This window comes from Oxyura jamaicensis, chromosome 2 (assembly GCF_011077185.1).
Source record: "Oxyura jamaicensis isolate SHBP4307 breed ruddy duck chromosome 2, BPBGC_Ojam_1.0, whole genome shotgun sequence".
NCBI lineage: Eukaryota > Metazoa > Chordata > Aves > Anseriformes > Anatidae > Oxyura > Oxyura jamaicensis.
The window spans coordinates 45,636,232-45,655,165 of NC_048894.1; the positions used below are offsets into that span (position 1 = coordinate 45,636,232).

At 41.1% G+C, this 18,934-nt stretch overlaps 1 protein-coding gene across 4 annotated transcripts in view; it reads left to right on the forward strand.

Annotated features, from left to right (window-relative positions):
* The first annotated feature begins 1,341 nt into the window (after positions 1–1,341).
* TMEM108 (transmembrane protein 108) overlaps positions 1,342–18,934 on the forward strand; it is a 155,976-nt gene continuing 138,383 nt past the window's right edge. For 3 of the 4 annotated variants that reach the window (XM_035317061.1, XM_035317059.1, XM_035317056.1), the window contains exons 1-2: positions 1,342–1,433; positions 7,332–7,461. The gene's annotated coding sequence lies outside the window, so the exon portion shown is untranslated. Of the gene's footprint in view, positions 1,434–3,091; positions 3,252–7,331; positions 7,462–18,934 lie in introns of those variants that run through there. The other variant, XM_035317057.1, reaches the window with a different exon arrangement.

Sequence of the window (18,934 nt, forward strand, 5' to 3'; positions counted from 1 at the left end):
CATTGATGCTCTCTCGTATTCTATAACTCTAAAAGCTGTTGACTATGTTACTGAGTCGATGAGCTGGCAATTGGTTTACTTTGTGTGAATGCTATAAGCTGCGTATCCACCAGCTGGCAGACATAACTGGGGAGGCTGATCTGAGAAACTGTCCTTATACTTGCTCATCCTGCAGGAGGCCAGGAATCTTACACTTCCTAGCCAGTAGTGAGTTTCTCCATTATTACAGCTCAGTTAGCGCTTTGGGCCCAATTATTTCATATGTGCACTGTGATTCAGAAACTTAACCAACTTCAGATGTTGCCGGTTGCTGGTGTGTGACATCAGCCATTTTGTTATTAAGCGTGAGGCAACTCAAAAGAAATACTGGGCAAAAGAAGAAAAGAGAATGGAAAGCCACAAAGACAGTGCAGCAGTTGGTGCTCTTCCACTGCCAAAGGGAAGTCTCATTGACTGTCCCGCAGTCTCAATGTTGGTAATGTTTTACCAGTAGCAATTCTTTCTTGGATTGGAAAGAAGACTGAGAAGCTTGCAAAGCCTTTGGGGTGAGATGCGGAGTGACCAGGCTGCCGGGGTGACCTTCCAGGTGTCCCACTCCTAGGGCACATTCGGAATTCCCACAGAAACACTGGAGGAAGTGAAAATTAAGACAGACTATGCTGGAAGAAGACAGATGCAGCAGGTTAGTGTTTGCTGCTAATGACCATACAGCAACCAAAAACCCAGGGCAGGAAGGTGCGACAGAAAGGCGGTGTTTCCACCCTACAGCAAATACAGGACCTCACAGACCAGCCATGGCCATGGTTGCTGAGGAAAGGGGAGCAAAGGCTCGGGGCTGTCAGCGAGCAGGAGCTCCTGGGGACGATGCCCAGCACGGAGCTCCGGGTTTGCCCCTGCCAACACCCCGGGCGGCTCCTCACCGGCGAGATGCGCCCACCCCGAGGCCCACCGGCCCCCTCCAGCCCCCCAGCGCTGCCCTGAGGGCACAATAGCCGGTTTTTAAACCCCGCTGCCCTGAGGCGGGAGGAAGGGCGCTGACCAAGCGGCTGCCGCCGCCTCCCGTGGGCGCCTTGTGGCCCTGCGGCCATCGCCCCCCTCACGGCCGCGGCCCCCTCCCGCCGTGCCCGGGAGCCCCGCCTAAGGCGGCGGGGCCGGGGGGGCCGTGCCGGTGCCCGGGCCAGGCGAAGGAGGGGAAGGGGCTGGGGCTCTGCTCCCCCCCACCCTTATTTTTTCTCTCATTTTTTTTTTCCTTTTTCCCTCCGTTCCGTGTGAATACGCGGCTGGGGAGGCAGGCGAACAGCGCGGGGTTCGCTTCCACTCGCTCCGCCTGGGCGGGGAAGCCGCTCGGAGGGGGGGACATGAATATCTGCCGCTGCCTGCGACGCCTCGCATCCCTAGCGGGAGGCAGGACCTTGTGAAGCAGGAGCTGCCCGGTGAGTACATGGCTGCTGAGGCACCGACCCGCTGCTTCTTGTCGCAGGGAGCCGTGGGGCTGGGGCTGGCAGCCCGCTCCTCACGGTGACAGAGCCCTGCAGGGAAGACGGCGGCCCTTTTTTAGCAGCTCTGGAAGCATAGCCCTAAAGAAAGCCTGTTTGTAGCTCTTAAATAGGCAGAACCTTTTATCTGGGCGGTTTACAAGCGAGAGCCTTCGTGTATTTCTTTTACATTGTAGGAGGGGCCAAGGGACTGTTTCAGGAAAATATTTTTAAAGCTTACAGTGAATAGAAGGGTGGTAGGAGAAGTAAGGCAGCCCTGGGTTGAGAATTAAGGACTGAACTGACTTCTGCAGGAAGAAATGGGAAGGGAATTGAACTGTGCTGTGAATAAATGGCCGTGCTTGTGCGGCAGAGCTACGAGATGTTTGATCTAGCAGAGGAAATCCACCGCTCCTAACTACCCACTGCGCCCGGCTCTGCGGAGGGAGTGCTTCGTGTGGAGGGGCATCTGTGGGGAAGGACACTGCTTAAAGCAAATAGGACCAATCCCTCCTTCTCCTATTGATAATTGCATGTTTTAAAACGACCCTTTTACTGTTCCAGGCGCTAAAGCAGCGATGGGAACACGCTTCTGATGAGCGACTCGGTCATTTTACAGACACTTGTTTGGGGGGTGGGCACAGGAGAAGAGTGGGTTTGAGGAATGCAGTTCAAAAACAGATTTTGAAAAGCTGTAATATCTTCTGGTGACTTGCAGCAGTACTTCTGGAAAGCAGGAGCGACTGTTCAAATCTATATAAAGTTCCCACTCCTGCATTTGCAGTGTGATTTAACCAGATCAATTGCAGGAACAGCTAACAGTATGGTAACAGCAGTATTACCTGTATCTGAAAACAATCTAGCAACTTTACTTAAATACTGTATTAACCAGAACTAAATCTGGGCATGCAAGCATTTAGGTGTTGCCTACTTTGCTGTTGTCCCAGTGTGACCTATTCTTATCTGCTTTCTGTAGCTGACTTACTGTAGGTCCTAACCGTAAAGTAACCTGTGCAGATGCAATGAAATAATTATGGTAAAACTTAATAACAGCTGTTCTGATTGTGATGAATCATGCTAATCAGCTGTGTGAACACCAGCTATTCCTTTTAAAGATATTTGTCATTTCTAAGGATTTGAAAACAGCAAAACAGCAGAAATACCTTTAATCCTATTAAGAATGATGGAATATACTTGACCCTTTAAACTGATATTTGCTAAATTAATGCCAGATAAGGAATAGATTGAACTTCAGTCTTTCTACTGGAGAGATTAAAAAAAGGGAAGGCTATTACAAGTGTTACAATGGGAGAGATGCAATTATGCAATTGTACACAGGATCTGCAGTTAGAATAGCATAATGCAGAATAAAATAAAACTCAAGCTATTATTGAAAAGGCCTTTTATTTCTGCTAATAAAACTGACACGCCAATATTATGCTAAAATAGCTGCAATAATGTGCATACATTAAAGATGTTTTATGTATTGATACAGCCTGCCTCAAAAAGTTTGAAAACACTGGGCAATCTTTCCTCTCCTGGCAACAGGAGGCAATATTGCTAAGTGCCTGCGCTGTAGCGTCTGCTCTGGTGCTGCCTTCCCTTGGAAGTTTTGCCAGGGCTGAATTTTGCCATAACAGATAAGCTGAATCAGCAGACATCATGTTCTTCGGAGGCTGCAGCTGCCCATGGCAAGAGTTCAGCTAAGCCAAATCCCTTGGTGGTGTGCAACAGATAAAACCCAACAAACTCATTCTCCAAACTAGCTCATTGCAGGTAAACAAATTCTTCTGTGAGGATAAACCTACGCCAGAGTTTTTGACTGTGGTATAAATGGGATTAATCAATTGCCAGGTAAATAGAAGCAATTAATGTATACATAAATTGTAGTGTAGATACTTGCAACTGATTTATTCTAGTCAGAATTTATGGATCTGTGTAAAAATTCTTTCACTTAATTATTTCATGACATCCTTGTTTGGGGAATATATGAACTGCTGTGTCTGGCAACACTTACTAAATAATTAAATTAATTAATAAACAAGAAATTTATGAATAGTGTAGTGTTTGCCTTCGAAGCTCATCCTGTGATGGAGCACAATTCAAGGCACTATGGTGCCTGCAACAGATCTCCGTTGAGTGGTAAGGTGGGAATTTGACTGTAAAACTTAAGTTAGTGTAATTGGCACAAATTAAAGTGAACCAAAACCTATTTTTGCATCCCCTGAATTGTTTCATAGGAAATCATGAGACAACACAGTTAGTTTGGGCTGACAGTATGTAACTCAACTGGAGGCATAAGCTGGCCACGCTAAATATACAAAATAAATAAACCAGTTAAATTTTTGACTTAAAATTCACAAAAAGAAAGCTTCACAGTTGTATCTCCTGACTGAAAACTAAAGTATTCTTCACAATTAATAGGTTAGGGTTGAGACCAGATTGTAATTTTGGACCCACTTTGTACCCTGTTGTAAATAAAGCTCTTCCAGTTGAGTTTCTGAAGTACTAGAACTCAGGATGTTGAGGGTAGAGGTGTTACCTGTAGTTAATTAGTGACATAATGTTAGGGATATGATACTCCCCAATGGTGATGGGAAGCTGTGATCCACCTCTTGCTCCTGGCTGATGGAGGGACCACAGTTTTTGTATGAGTGTGATGCATCTGTGACTGCTGGGTTGCCCTCACTACTGGCTGGCTGTTTGTATAATCCACAGTGGAAGCACTCATGGCCTTTGGTTTGCTGATGGCATCAACTGAAAGAAGTATACGAGCTGGCATGCTTACCAGTTTTCCTTTGCAAAGCTCTCTTTAGCACTGGGTAAGGATCCCGTTTGTCCTTTATCATGGGGGATGAGATTCTCCACACTCTCTCATCGCTTCAGCATCAGAAGGCAGGCTTTGTCCAGTGTGCTGTGAAAGAGAGGAAAAGATTTGCTCGAATTGCTTTGGCAGTCTTTGTTTGGGAGAATGATATAAAGGAAGAGGCATAAGATGATGTCAAAAGTGGGCAATGTATTGAATGCTGCATGAAGAACTACTGAGCTTGCTGTGAGCAGCAGCGACCACCGGGGCCATTTCTTACAAGAAAGGCACAAGAGGAGTTGTGTGATCATTTAAGTGAGGAACAACTCCAACATCCAGTTTGATTTTCAAATTCCTTGTTTCATCAATGCATTCCATCCATAGCGTGGAGACCTCAGATGAAATTCCTGTCCCACTGAGTAAACAAAAAGTGAGGAAGGAAAGAAAAAGGTGGGAGAAAACATGAGATGTGCGCAGAGGAATGGAGGCAGTTGGAGCCAGTGTGCTAGTTGCTGCAGGCTGGTTTAGCTCAGCCTCTTTACAATGCTTTGGGGGACAACCACAGGCTTGGCTGTAAATCTGCAGGTGCTCATGTGTGTGGTAATGTTGACAGGATTTAGTTTATCCTGGAACTATAAACAGTGACATTGATATCAATCAGAAAGGACACATGAGTTTTATTCTGAGGTGGGCGCATACACTTCTAGGGCACTCAAAATGCATTCCTTTTCAACAGTATTTGTATCAGCATAATTATTGCAGTTTTGGTATGACTTTAATTAAGAAGTTTGGCTGAGCAGCTCATGTTGCAGCATTAAGCTCTGTCTACTAAGGGAGACTTTACCAGGAGCAGCCTTCAAGTAAAGCATAACAGTGCTTCAGAGGAGCAGGTGGAGTCTTATGACAAGCCACTAGTACGATATATTAGTTGTGGAAGACATGGGAGAATTGGTGGTGAAAGAAGCCTTAAAGGATCACTGGCATTCAGTTTGTAATCCAGAGGTAGTCCTCTAAACGGGGCTACATTTAGGTGTCCTTTATGATGGTTTTAAAATGGCAGTTATGCAGTAAGATTGATTTTGGGATTTAATAATACATGTACACATTCACATTTTTGCATATAATTCTTTGAAAACGGGAAATGCATAGCTATTTTTGGAGTTCTTCCTATCTGAGAAATACTTGCAGCTTTGCTCCTCTCATCACTGGTCCAGATCAACATCCAATGTAAACAGGTTAATCAAAATCAGCGGAGTGGTACCTGTGTGGCCTTTGTGCACCTTGCCTGACGGCTTTCTACTTTCTGGAAGAAAAAACACACTCAGGACACACAAAATAGAGGGATTTTGCTTGATCAGTGGTGTTCCTACTCAGACACTTTGGAGGGGTGATCCATATATATTCAAGCTGCTAAAGCAATGTTTTATAGCATGTTCTACAATAACTTCAGATTAGAGTGGTGCAGGTAGAGTACTTGTGTACACAAGCACACAGAAAAATGGAGATGTGCTTTTCACAAGGTGAGATTTTTTGAGGGGTAGTTCTAACATCTGCAAGTAGAGCCAAGAGCGATGCAGTCGCTTTTACATATTGCTAATACTCCTCTGCTCAGTGATTTCTTTGTTGTTGTTTTTGTTGTTGTTGTACCTATGTAGATTAACAGTGTAACTGAAATCAGGACAGAAGCTAATCAAGATACATGTTTTCTTGAACAGTTCCCTTCGCTTTAGTTTCTGAGTAAATAGCTGAAGGCACATCACGTAACAAGACACTTGAAGGCACTCCAGGCATTTTGTTAGTTAACCTGGACATTACTTCATGTAATGCCTATCATTATGTGGGACAAACACTGTAAAATAATAACACAGTATTATGTACAAAGGACTGGAAATAAAATACATCCAAGGTTTGAATGCAAATAATATTGTAGCATTCAGTAAGTAATGGTAGACTAAGGAGATCTATTAATTTCGCTGTTTTCATCAGTGTTTGAGCAGAGTCTGTGTATTATGAAGATAATTAATCTTACTGAGCAACCAAGAAAAAAAATTCTAGATGTCTTTTCACAAACTCTTTATCATGCTTGTTGCTCTTGGCTCATTCTTCTTTGTTCTCCAAATCTATTCCTGCAGCCACATAATTGATATGTTTGCATACACTGAGTCCTTGTCCTATAAGAGTTTGGCACATAACAACCAATTTATTTTTTTAAAAAAATTTAATCAGTTCTTTCATAGCGTTGTGGCAGTGGTATGCCTCCAGAGTTCTCTTTACCTGCATACAGCTAAAGTTTATGTCCCTTTTCTTATTCCACTGCCTCCTCCTGAGAAGCCAAACAATCTGGTCTGTGGTTCAAGCATACGTATCTGCCTCATAGGTCCTGCCAGTGCCTAGGCAGAGAACCTGTTGCTTGGTTTTCAGAGCTCCTTTTGATTTGGATGCCCAAATTTAAATACGAGCAGCGCAGTTACATGTGCATTCAAGGAATCTCACTGTGTTTCCCTGAGTAGTTCTACCAATAATAATCCCTCTGCTGCTGAAAAAGTTTGAGCAGTGTTCAAAATCAATGTTTTGAAGGAGTTATTTTCTGATATCTTAATTGCTGAGCATAGATCTTGGCCATTCTGTCAACCTCCCGTTTCTCAAATCAGTAGCATTCCTACTCCTGAGCCAGTATTTAAATTTAACTTAGCCTCTTTCCACAAGAACCAGCCTTTAACAGATAAATTCGGAAATAAACTGACAATTCAAAGTCTTAAGTACTTGAAATTAATCGGGTAGGAGCATGTTCTCAAATATATGATATGCACATATGGAAAATGACTTTCTGGAAAGTCAGCAAAGGAATACTACAGAATAATGTATTTCTTTATCTACCAAAAAAAACAGTGACACACTGAAACACTGTGGTCTGTAAGTCATTGCACTGAAAGCTCTTGAGAGCAATAAGAGCCACATGGCACAATGCCATATGTATTAAAATTGAGTGCCTTGTAGAATGAGATGGATCAACATCTTGGAATAACATACTCACTTTTGTAAATTTACAGGTTGCACCAGTTGGCAAATTAAAAATAAGAAAACAAGAAGCTCAAAGAATTGCTGTTACCAGAAAGGTCAGAATCGATGGACTGTATGGATATAGATATGTTTGAAGACATCAGCACTTCCCATTACAAGGTAAAGCACAAAAGTGTTTTTTCTGCCAGCTTGTTTCTCTTCAGTGCGGTGCAGCTATCTCTTTTGCGGCATTGCACAAGGTGCCAGTTGAGGTAGTCTCTGAAGCTTGTTCAGTCTAGTGGCTCACTGCTAATAACTGTGGTCTACAATAAATGTGTAACTGGACAATATTCAGACCAGAAAAGGCCTACGTTTTCAAAGTTAGTGACAAATGTGGTTTCCCAGAGCCTGTAAAATAACATATAAAGTATCTGCTCAGGTAGATCTACAGGTTTCTTTTTTAGAATGTACCAATAGGAGCCCTTCCCTCTCCTCAGTTTTTTTACATGTGGTATATCATCTGCTTATGCGCTTGTTAATTGCCCAGTGATATGGATTGGAGTATACTTGAAACCTGTGCCTCCTAGTGCTGCATCTTAATCAGGAGAAAATGTGTCTAAACTAAATGTTGTTAGAGACACAAATTATGCCATTTTCTTTGTACAGTCTTCGTATTCTTTCACTTCTTGGATTGCTGTATGATTTGTTTACAAGAACTGGTACATTTCTTCTATATATTCCAATAAAAATGTTAATGATGCATTGTTTTAAGCGGGTAGTGGTGGAGAACTTCATACATTTTCTTGTTATCTTTTGCCTAATGCCTGGAAATAGTGCCACTTATTCTGAATGCTTCCTTTACTGAGTTATTTTCAGGAAACATGCACACAAAACAGATTAAAAAAAATAATGGTAGAAAGATGTGAAACAAGCTAATATTTTAAAATAAAATTTCTCCATATTTTATAGTAGGTGTGGTTCTGCATGACTGGGGTAGGGTTGATTTGAGACTTCAGATTCCAAAAATTCTGATCAACACAGGATTGCTGCAGAGCAAATACAAAACTGCAACAGCAGCTCTGTGTTACTTAAGAATTCAAATTAGGCAGCTGTGCAGTTACGAAAAAAAAAGGGGACAGTTACAACTGGTCTTAGCTGGTGCCTGCTAGTGCAGGGAGGACTTTTAGCAGAAGTCTGTGTGACGCTCCATTCTCACCAGCTTGTGTTGAATGATGAAGGAACAATCTCTGCAGGGGGATGCATTGCCTTTGCTTCTACTTTGTACAGAAATATGGACCAGTGTTATCTGTGTTTCTCACAAGCATGACATACAGTCCTCTCTTTCTTCTTTTGTGAAAGATCTAAGTTTTAAAGAGTTCGTCTTAAGGTGGAGACGGAAACAAGGCATGACATCCTATGAAGTAGGAAATGCTCCCTTTTACACTGAAGGAACAGGAATGGAATGTGTGAAGTATTTAGAAAATGCACAGATAAGCATCAGCAAATAAAATGTACAAGGAAAAAACACATTGAAACTCTTGAGTGCTTGGGACATTCCAGTAAATTTCCACAACTGTTGCTATGGAATGTACGTAGAAAGACCATAAAAACCTGGAAGAGCTGGTCTAGATAATAGACACTTCTCTGAAGTTTCATTTCCCCTCCCATATGCTCAGGTGATGCCTGGTGCCCATGCATGGGTGCTCTGATGGAATCTGTATTACTACCTACCTACTATTGTTAGGTTCAACAGGTACGAATACTGCTCTGGCCTGTACTTTCTCATTCTGTACACCTCTACACTTAAGTTTAGTGAAATCCTCAGCTTTAGTGCCAATCGCTAATATAATGGGGGCGGAGAGGTTAGAGCAAAAGCTTCGATTCTGCGTATGAAAAATGAGGATACCATTTTGTGTTCTCACCTTGCCTACTTTAATCCTGTGCCCTTCCGAGCAGGAACGTCCAAGTTTGTGCTCTCTGGCACAGGAAGGAGCTCAGTGTAGGATAGGGTTTTTGGCTGTTGTGTGACAAGTAATCCTTCCAAATAGGATTTGCATTCCTGCGGCAGCCATTCTGGGAATGGAGAATGAATACATAGAGAGAAATTCAGCTTACACAGACATAGCTCAGGTTCAGTCATTCAGAACACAAGTCAATCACGGACAGAGTTGCACATGAATTGACTCCTTTCTGAGAAGATCTGGTACTAGGGGCTAAGAAAAATGTACAGGGTCAGAATGTCTGCACTGTCTTACTTAACTGGATTTATTGGCACTTATGCACATCAAAAATGTTGTTACAGCCTCAGTGTTGCTTTGTTAGTTTTAATTTGCCAAAGGCTTTCATCCCTGCAGTAGTTGTGGTGTGGAACGTGAGCCAGCAACCCAGCTACTTCCGTGTACTGTCCGTGTCTTCATTTAAAACTTCGTTGCTCTTCAGTGCTGTTTACTGTCTGCTTTAAAACAACAGAGAGAGCAGAGTTACCATAGTAAACTCTTTGGATCGTAGGCTGTGGGATAGAATAGATAGCTGGAGGTAATAATGTCATAAATGTAAGCTAGACCTTGAATCCCCAAACTTTCATATTGCCATTTATTTATGGACATTACTCTTTGTAGCATCTTAGGTGTTTTTATCCTTTTTTTAATAAGAAATGTTTGAACCATAAAATAAAGCCGAGGAAGTAAAGGAATAGAATTCATTCTAGTTTAGACTCAACACAGGTATATCCATAATAACAGAAGTTATGCGGGTTTCAGTCGCTTTGTTTCAGCAATCTAGGTTTTAAACGAAAGCCTTTCTGGAAGAGCACCTGGAAACTTATGGGAAATAATACTAGAAGAGTTCAAAACTGAATAAAAATTTCCTTCAACTCATCAAAATGTTTTTTAGCTCTTGTTTTCTCTGCAGAACAGAGGGATGTTTGTTCTCGATATTGAAGCTCTCTCATACTTACTTGAAACGTTTATTTTCGAATATAGGGAAAGCTGAAACCAAACCAGTTTATTTTGCTAGGAGTTCACAACTTAGTGAAAGATTGCCATATAGTTAAAGAAATTGACCTTATTTATGATTTAGCCACATCTTTTTCCTCTCTGGTGCACTGAATTTCACGTTCCTATTTTTCACTTTTACCAGTAGTGCTGAGGAACCCCAGGCTTTGTCAAGACATCAATGGTACCAGGTCCCATGCCAGGCGTAGCATAAATGCAAATGATTCTTTCTGCAAAGAGCATCCATCTAAGAGGCAAGAAAGACTAGAAGGGTACATATGGACCCTGGAGTGGAGTATAAGGGACAGACTTTTTTCATTAGCACAGTAAGCAGTGGCTTCAAGTACTTCGAGGCAGCCATTTATATATACAGTTCTGTAGACTTGAAGCAATTGTATTTTAAGGTGGTGGAGAATCAAAGCATTTCATCCCTCCAGCTAGAGAGGGATCCTGTTGCCACTAATGTCACTGTCATACTCCCTGTGCACTGTTTTGATTTGAGTAAGAGTAGTTTTGATATAAATCGACTCAGAAATGGAAGCAGCTTCTTGGTGGGGGGATGGAAGCTTTGCCTTTTGGAAGTGAGGGTGACATAGAGCTTGCTTGTCCTGCAGTATAATTTGTCCTGACATTTGCTGGCACAGTAAGTTCTCACTAACTGTAGTGACACTTGCCCTGTGTGACATAATTCAAAACACTTTTTAATAATATTTCTGCTTGAATTGAAAACAGCCAAACTGTCTTTTCTAATTTCAGCCTGTTTGATCCCTCCTCCTCAGTGGTAAATTCTGCTTTGCAGTGTTTCCTTGTGCTGCCTGAAGGAAAAAGACGAGATAGCGACTAGTAATCCAGGTGTTTTTTGCCATTGACCTAACACCATCATAAGATCATGCTAGAAGTCATTGATCCTTCATCAACTAAATCCTGAAGGAGCTCGCTTCAGGAGGTAACCCTCCCAAAGCAGAGGTGTTGATATAGAAGTAACATCAGAGTCAAGTAGCCATATGCTGGTTTTGTACGTGCCACCATTTATTACTACTGACATTGAACACCAGTCACAAAGCATAATACTTAAAAACCCATCGAAAGGAAAATGGTGTGGAGTGAGATCAGAGCCTTCACAATCAAAAAGACTGCTATTTTCTTGTTTTGATGTGGGTCACTGAAAGGGGATTTTTTACAACTTTGTTTTTAATTCGTTTCTCCAAGGAGAGTCTGTGTTTTCTTCAGCAAAGAAGAATGCTTAAACACTTGTTGCCACTTAGTCATCTACTCAAGTAGCACACGATATGCGGCAGTTATTTTCCATCTAGTCTTCTGGGACTCTAGCTGCTTTTGATAACATTTTGTTCCTGCTGGCGCCACCAAATATGCAGAATTCACTCCACTTGGTGATTTGCCCTTCTTTGTTACTATTCCTAACAGTAAGCACTAATGCTTCTGTCGGATGGGAGCACACTGGTGCGTGTGATGTGGGTGAAAGTCTTATGGTGCAGTTAAAAGCATTCAGTAAAGCGTGGTGAGAAATTCACCTGTACATGGACATAGCTTGAGAGTATGACTTCTTGTTTGATAGTTGGTGTGAAAGCAAACTGGTATACTCAGTAAAGTCAGACTGGGAAATGCAGTGTAAAGGTAGGCTTGCAATAACATTAACCTAAGAGGTCTGTAAGAACTAACAAAAAGAAGGAAGCAGATACTTGAGTATACAGGATGCATAGTGCTACCTCTCTTTTCTTGCCAAGCACAGAAACAAAAGCGGGGGATGTCAGCTACTTTTAGCTATCCATTTATTTCTTGTCAAGCTTCTCACAACCCATGAGTCATGGGTTTGAGAACAACCTCATATCAACTGTGTGTGGTAGGGAAATACCCTTACCCTGTTCCCCCATACAAGTGGTCACTGAGCTTAGCCCAGGACTGTGCAAAGCAGAGAACGAAATTCCTCTTCTAAAACCCAGAACCAGGCTCGGCTGGTCGCTCAGGGCTCTTCTACCACAGGGTTGGTCTCTGTACACAACAAATAGCCCATACCACCCCTAATCTAAATTAGAGTAAGGATCAGGCCGTCGAATTTTAACTGTGCATTTCTAGGTCAGACTTAAAGTGTGAGAAGGTCACACTCTGCTTGAATTATTTGCTGTTCAGGAAGAGAACTGAGAATAGTAAATGGAGTACAGACAACTATAGAAATTCAGGAGACACTCAGTTTTGGAGAGAGTTCAGCTTCTTACAAGAAATAGGCCAAAGGGAACTTTTAAACTCTGGTAGCCTGTAAAGGTGAGGTTGCAGCTGAGACAGCATCACTGTTGTGCTAGAGAGGTAAATAAAGATTCTCTTACTGCAATGAAGTTATTATAGAAGATGTTACAGGTATATTCCGCATGACTTGTGTATTTGTTTCTGTGTATGTGCTGTTAGATTACTAAAAGTGGATTTTAAAAGTTCTATTTGTGAAGTAACCTTTTCTCTGTTGTTGCTGTTTTCATATTTTTATTAATCCTTATGCATACGGGCTAATTGCTTAGATTGCTATATATGTAAACTACATAAAACAAATGATAAATATATTTTTTAAACAGGTGTCTTCCTCCAGCATTTAGAATGGAAGCAGCAATGCTGAGAAGTTAAACAAATGCTCTTGCCTAGGATGGCAGAAACACATCGTGAATTTTCACAAGTGAAAGCCAGCATCCTCTTTTGCACTTAGTTTGGAGTTGCGTGTAGCTGCAAAGAGATAGCAGAGTGCTGAATCACAGTGTTTAAAAAGTGGGGAAAGATTTTGACTTCTTAATGTTCTGTAAAAGCTTGTGTTTATGCATTTCAGTCTGGGATCTGAATTTAGATTGTTGGTGTCTTTCTAAACGTGTATTAAAAGGCATGGGAAAATGGCGTGCATGGTATACAGTGTCAGAAGAAGGAAGGGGGGTTTCTTTTTACTTTGCCAGAATGTGAGGAAAAGATGGTCTGTGTATGGCCTTACCCACAAGATCTTATTTTTAAAAAATTATTTAAAATAATTTTTCTGTGAAATTAGCTAAATCACCTAATTTATCAATCTTATTTATCTTCTGTTAAATGGAGTAATAGCACTAGATTCATTTGACTTAGAGAAAGAAGTAAGGAGAAAATGTGTGTGCAGTTGTTGAAGATCCGGGTTGTTAAAATGCAAACTATTGTTCTTGTAAGACTTTGGTCTAGTATGAGCAATATAATCAGCTGGCAACTTTGTCTAGGTGTCCTGGTGAACTAGCAAACAAGTAGTTAATACCCTACGTCTTATACCGAGGTTGTCTTTTCATTACATCATTGTTTTAATTCTTGCTTTCTTTGATAACTATTCAAACACAAGGTTATCTGCTGCTTTTCTGAAAGCGATAGGCTTATTTAACCCAGAGCTTTTCTGAATGTTCTGAATAGTTGTGCTGCTTGTTCATTTAGCAGCATCCAGTGCTGGCTTTCCTTGCTAAGCTTAGTCAAATTTGGTACGTAGAATGTATTGTCTATAAACCTCATATGGTTCAGCTACTGTCTTTTACTCTGCATGTTGATGATGATGTTGTTGTTGTTTGGTTTTGTTTGTTTGTTTTTACTCCTTCAACCCATTTTCCGGAAGAGATTTGCATTGGTGCACGTAAAAGCTGATTTTCAGAGCTTTTCTCTGAAATGAAGGATGTTTTATGCATCACATCAAGCTTTATTAATTTGCAAGTGTTGCTGCCTCTTTTTGGATGCGATCTTCATCTCCTGGAATAGAATCTCTCTTAAGGTGCTCTTGTCTTAGGTACTGCAATTCTCCCCCACTGTCTGCTTTATTTCCTGAGGCTGCCACACAGCCTAAGAGCTTTCAGAATGGAGGCTGTCAGGTACCAATTAGCAGGAGCCACCACACTGCTCTCATTTGGGTCCATCTTTGGCGGTCTGTTACTGTATTCTTCAGCTTTCAGTTTCTCAGCAGGTAACTTGCCTTTTCCTTCATCTTTCAAAATCCATATGTTTGTCTTGCCTTTATTTTCCCCTTTTTGGAAATTTGATGTCTTTCCCTCCTTCCTTAGGCTGTTGAAATTCTTCCTTCATCTTATTGCACCTTTCCAGGTTAATTTTAGCTGTCTGCTTACCAGTGATCAATCTGCTTTTATCCAGCTTTACGCTAAGTGGGATCTTCTGTGTGGTTCTCTCTCCTGGGACCTTGTCATCCCTTGAACTTTTGCTCTGTAGAGAAGTGGAACTATTCTGCTTCTCGGTCACAGACACAAAAATCGAACTTGTTTTCACGTTGGTAGTTAGTATTTTGCTTTATCTAATTTCAGATCAAATAGATTCACAAAGAGTCTCTTAATCTGCAAAGAAATTATGCTAGCATTCTTGTACTCTTGTCCTAACTCATGAGACAAGCAGGTGCTGCCTTGCAGCTTCACTTCTGTGGGGATATACAAAAATGCTGCTCTGTGCTCTACACACACACTTGTTTGTGTGCTCTATACACACACAAGTTTGCAGTGGCTTTCTCCTGGATATCTCTTAAGAGAGTCTAGCCTGATTCATGCAGCCTCCCTCCTAACTTAACATTATTTCACTCACGATCAAGTTGCAGGCCACCTGACTTCCAGGCCTGAAGGAGTGAAGGGAATTTGGAGCTCATTAAAGAAATTTGGCAAGAAGTGGTGGTGACCAGCAGAGCTCCTTAGAATTAGGTTTTGATACGTGCCTGCCAGTGGTGACTTTTATTTTTCTTTTTCTCAAAAGAAAAGGCAATTTTGTAGAAATCAGCAACTCATTACAGTGCAAAACCACAGTAGCACTACGTCTGGTAGCGCAGCCCGCGCAGTTTGGGTCTAAGGCAGGAGCTTGTGAGAGAGGGATGGGAGAACGGGGAAGATAATTTTCACATTCTGCACAAGTAGCATAAGCTCTTTGTTTAATATCTTGAAATCTGACACGGATGACTATCCACTGGGGATATTCAAAGACTGTAATTAAAAAGTTTTAATGTAAGGAGAGGGTAAGTCATTGAAGCATTGCAGGAAGAGTAGCTATGGAACGCTTTCACTGGTATTTTTCAATGTTTTTATCTCCAGTTTAACCTCCAGTTGTACTCAATCACCTTCATTTTCCCTATCTCATATAAAATGTTTTAGTGGGTTATGACAAATACTCTATTGCAAAGAGGGGATCATTTCCTATTTTTCCTCAAACGACCAGTAACGGTCAGTGCTCTGCGGCTGCAACATGCTACCTTGCAGTGATGTAGCAAACTAGTCTGAGGCACTCCAGGTGCTTCATGTTAATGAAACTTCATCACTGCCATCCGAGGCAGCGTCTTATGTATGCTGGATAGTGCTCTGTGAGTAGTTGCATTGTAATTAGTGCAGCTATTTATGATTGGAACAATGATGTGGGTAATATATTGGAAGCTAGCTCTATCACATGTCCTACTCCTAAGGTCTTGAACACTGTGACCACAGGAGCACCAGAAATAGAAATCAGGATTCTCGGCTCCAGGGAGAGTGTGATTTCATCGCCAGGCAGTGTTTCCTCTCTTAGGAACTTCTGCCCATCTACCTTAACCCACTTTTTTATTTTTTTCCCTTTACCTTTGTTGCAGAGAAGCAGTCTCTCACTAAATGAGTTTTTAAATGAAAGGTAATTGCAATCAAATCTCTTAAGTGAGGGCTTGGTGTTGGTGATCGTGATTTTTTGTTTGTTTGTTTAAATTAGACACCCTAGGAATCATACGGAACTGTTTCTTGCCATGGAGCCAGTAGTGAATAAAAAAATGACAATATTTAGGCACCTTTTTTTAACAGAATGCCATTGCCATGGTGCAAGGCAAGTTGTTATTTGGTTGGAAATTTTCAACAAAAACACAGCCACCATTTTTTCTCTCCTCTCCCTCTTTTATGACCCTCCCTAAGTGCATAGATGTTAAAAGCTAAAATTCTTATTCTTCAGAGATCTTGCACAACTCCAGTCTAATATCTGTGGGGACATCATGTCAGGTCTAATGCAGGCTTTTTGTTGTTGTTGTTTTGCTACGGTGTTATAAATTCAGCAAAGTTCATGAAATGTGATCACCAAAGGACGGCTCAAGCTGATCTCTTATCACCAGAGCTTACTGTCTGTGGCTGACAGCTGAGCAATCGTAAATAGGTAAAGGTCAGGATTAATCCACCCCTTCACATTCTGACACTGCAGACCCTTTCCAAGTACAGTAATAAACTGTGTTATAATGAGAAAAGTAGCTAATGAAAGCTTAGTTTAATGTGGCTGTGATGCCTTTCGTACCTCAAAAGGTGTTGCCCAATTTCTGTTATCAAATAGCTGGATACTCACTGCTTTGTTGCAACCCTTCCATCTTCCGAAATAACATATTGGCCACAAGTACGGCTTGGTAACAGAGAAATTAGTTGATTCCATAGTGCTGTATGGTCGAGGGCAAGAACTATCACAGAGGTGCAGTCTCTTTGCACAGATCTCCGCTTGTTTCTGGGACAAGTCCTTTGGCTGAATTTATTTCCACTGTTTGCTTCTGCATTTTGAACTTTAATCTTTTTTTCAGTCACTTCAAGGGAATTCCTAGAAGCACTTTCTCCTATTTATTCATCTTTTTCTGCAGGGCAGGTAATCTGGTCCTTACTTAGTATAAGGCCATCTTGAGTAATTTATGCCTGTATGCTGGCTGCAGAAAACAGACTACATCAGAAACATTTTTGAAAAAGCATGCGGGGCCACTCCTTGAAATTCACAATAATCTATCCATTGACTTAATGGTGGAAATTGTGTTTTGGTGTTTTTGTGCAGTTATTTTCAATTATTTGGACAGGGCTGATCACATCAGTGGGACAAAGATTTAATAGCAAGACAGAACCGTTAATTAGAAACCTTGTGGTCCTGCAGTGGCCCTAGAGACCACCTAAGTAGAAATAATATCAGTTCTCAGCTTCAAATCAGTGATACCAGAAAGTACAGATAAAGTTGTTAAAAATTGAATCTGCTCCAGGTGTTGGGCCCTGTGCTATTAGTGATCATAGTTTTAATTACAATTTTTGGTGCAGCTTCTCTAGTTGTAATTCTTCACTGATGGGTTATGGTATTCTTCAGTTAGTTTCCATACTACACATTGTTTAGCACATTTGAGAATTGGATTTTGCCCAGGCGTGGAAATTCTACTGTCCTTTTGCAGGACAAGAATGGATCTGTGTTACCATACCTTTATATTCTTCTGAAGAATACCAGCCCTTGATTCCCACGGGGCTTTGTTCATGTACAAGGCTGCTATATAATGATCTACTTTATTTATAGATCAGGAAAAAAAAAAAAAAGAACACTCTAGGAACTTTAGGGATAAACAGAGTGTTAGTTACTCCTCTCCACAGCTTTTTTCTCCACTTCCTCTTCATAAAGAGGAAGAATTCAACTATTAACATGTTTATTCTCTTTTATTCAGTGAAGGTATCATTTGATATGTAGTAGCTAACTGCAGAGTTTCAGGGAAGTCTAGTAAGATAATAAATTACCTTGAAACTCCTAGGCAACTTTCTGATAATCTTGTTTCAGGACCATGTCATTTCACAGCTATGTACTAAAGCCAGTGTCCTCTCAGATATTCTCCCACAGTTATTATTACATTAGGTGAGTTTGGGCCAACTTACTATCTGGTGTGAACAGCAGTATCAGAATCTGGTCTTAAATCAGTTTATCTATTCTGATCTATTAAATGAAATACCAGGAATTTCAGGTCTTCTCTTTTTAATTAATAATTACAGTGTATTTATACTGTCTTTCAGTTCACATAATTCAACAGCAGATGATGAAAAAGATCATAGATAACTTGATTTATTGCAGTGCTGAAGCAGGATTGTTCCTGGTGTCATACTTCCCATTGCTTTGCCCTGTAGACTCTTAGGTGATTCGAAAGACAGATTGCCCATAATTTCCTCCTCCTCCCTAGGTTCAGAGCCTTCCTAGGCTCAGATCCTTAGATGAGTTTCAATAAGAGGCTCGTTCTTTGTTCCAGTAAGCAGTTCATCAATGCAGGATGACTCACCGGGTAGGGTGAGACGAGTCTATGTATTTCTTGTAATAAAGGAGCAGTTTATAAGCCTTTATGGCTGGATGGTGCAACTGGAAGAGAAGACATGACTCCTTGACTTAAAAGGCTCAGAAAAGGCAGAGATGTTTTCCTTCAGCAGTAGCCACGTGACAATGCAACCTGTTGTGGCAGAAGTTGTGGCTTCAGGCCCTTGTTAGGGAAGTGGCAGTGCTCCAAAACCACAATTACCAACCTCTGTGTATTGTAGAGAGGCAGGTTAACTAAGAGAAGATCTCTAGTATGAGTCCTTCCCTTTTTTAATAACGCAAAATGATGTGGACAAATTAGCAGTCCAGCCTTGTCATGTAAAGACTTCTTAATCCAGGCAAAACTTCTCTTCTTTTCTGCAGTCTACCAAACTTTAGTTTTTAAATAAGCCTTTAATTGTGCAGGATTTATCCAGCTTATTTTTATTCTACCTACTTTATTTTTCCCCAGGTTACACTCATAATCTCTTCCAAACATAATTGCTAGTGTGAAAGTGCTTCAAATGAGCTACTTCCAAGCAGAAAGTTTTTCCACTCTCTTACTTAACAGAGCAAAACATACGAACAAATTGTAGATTTTG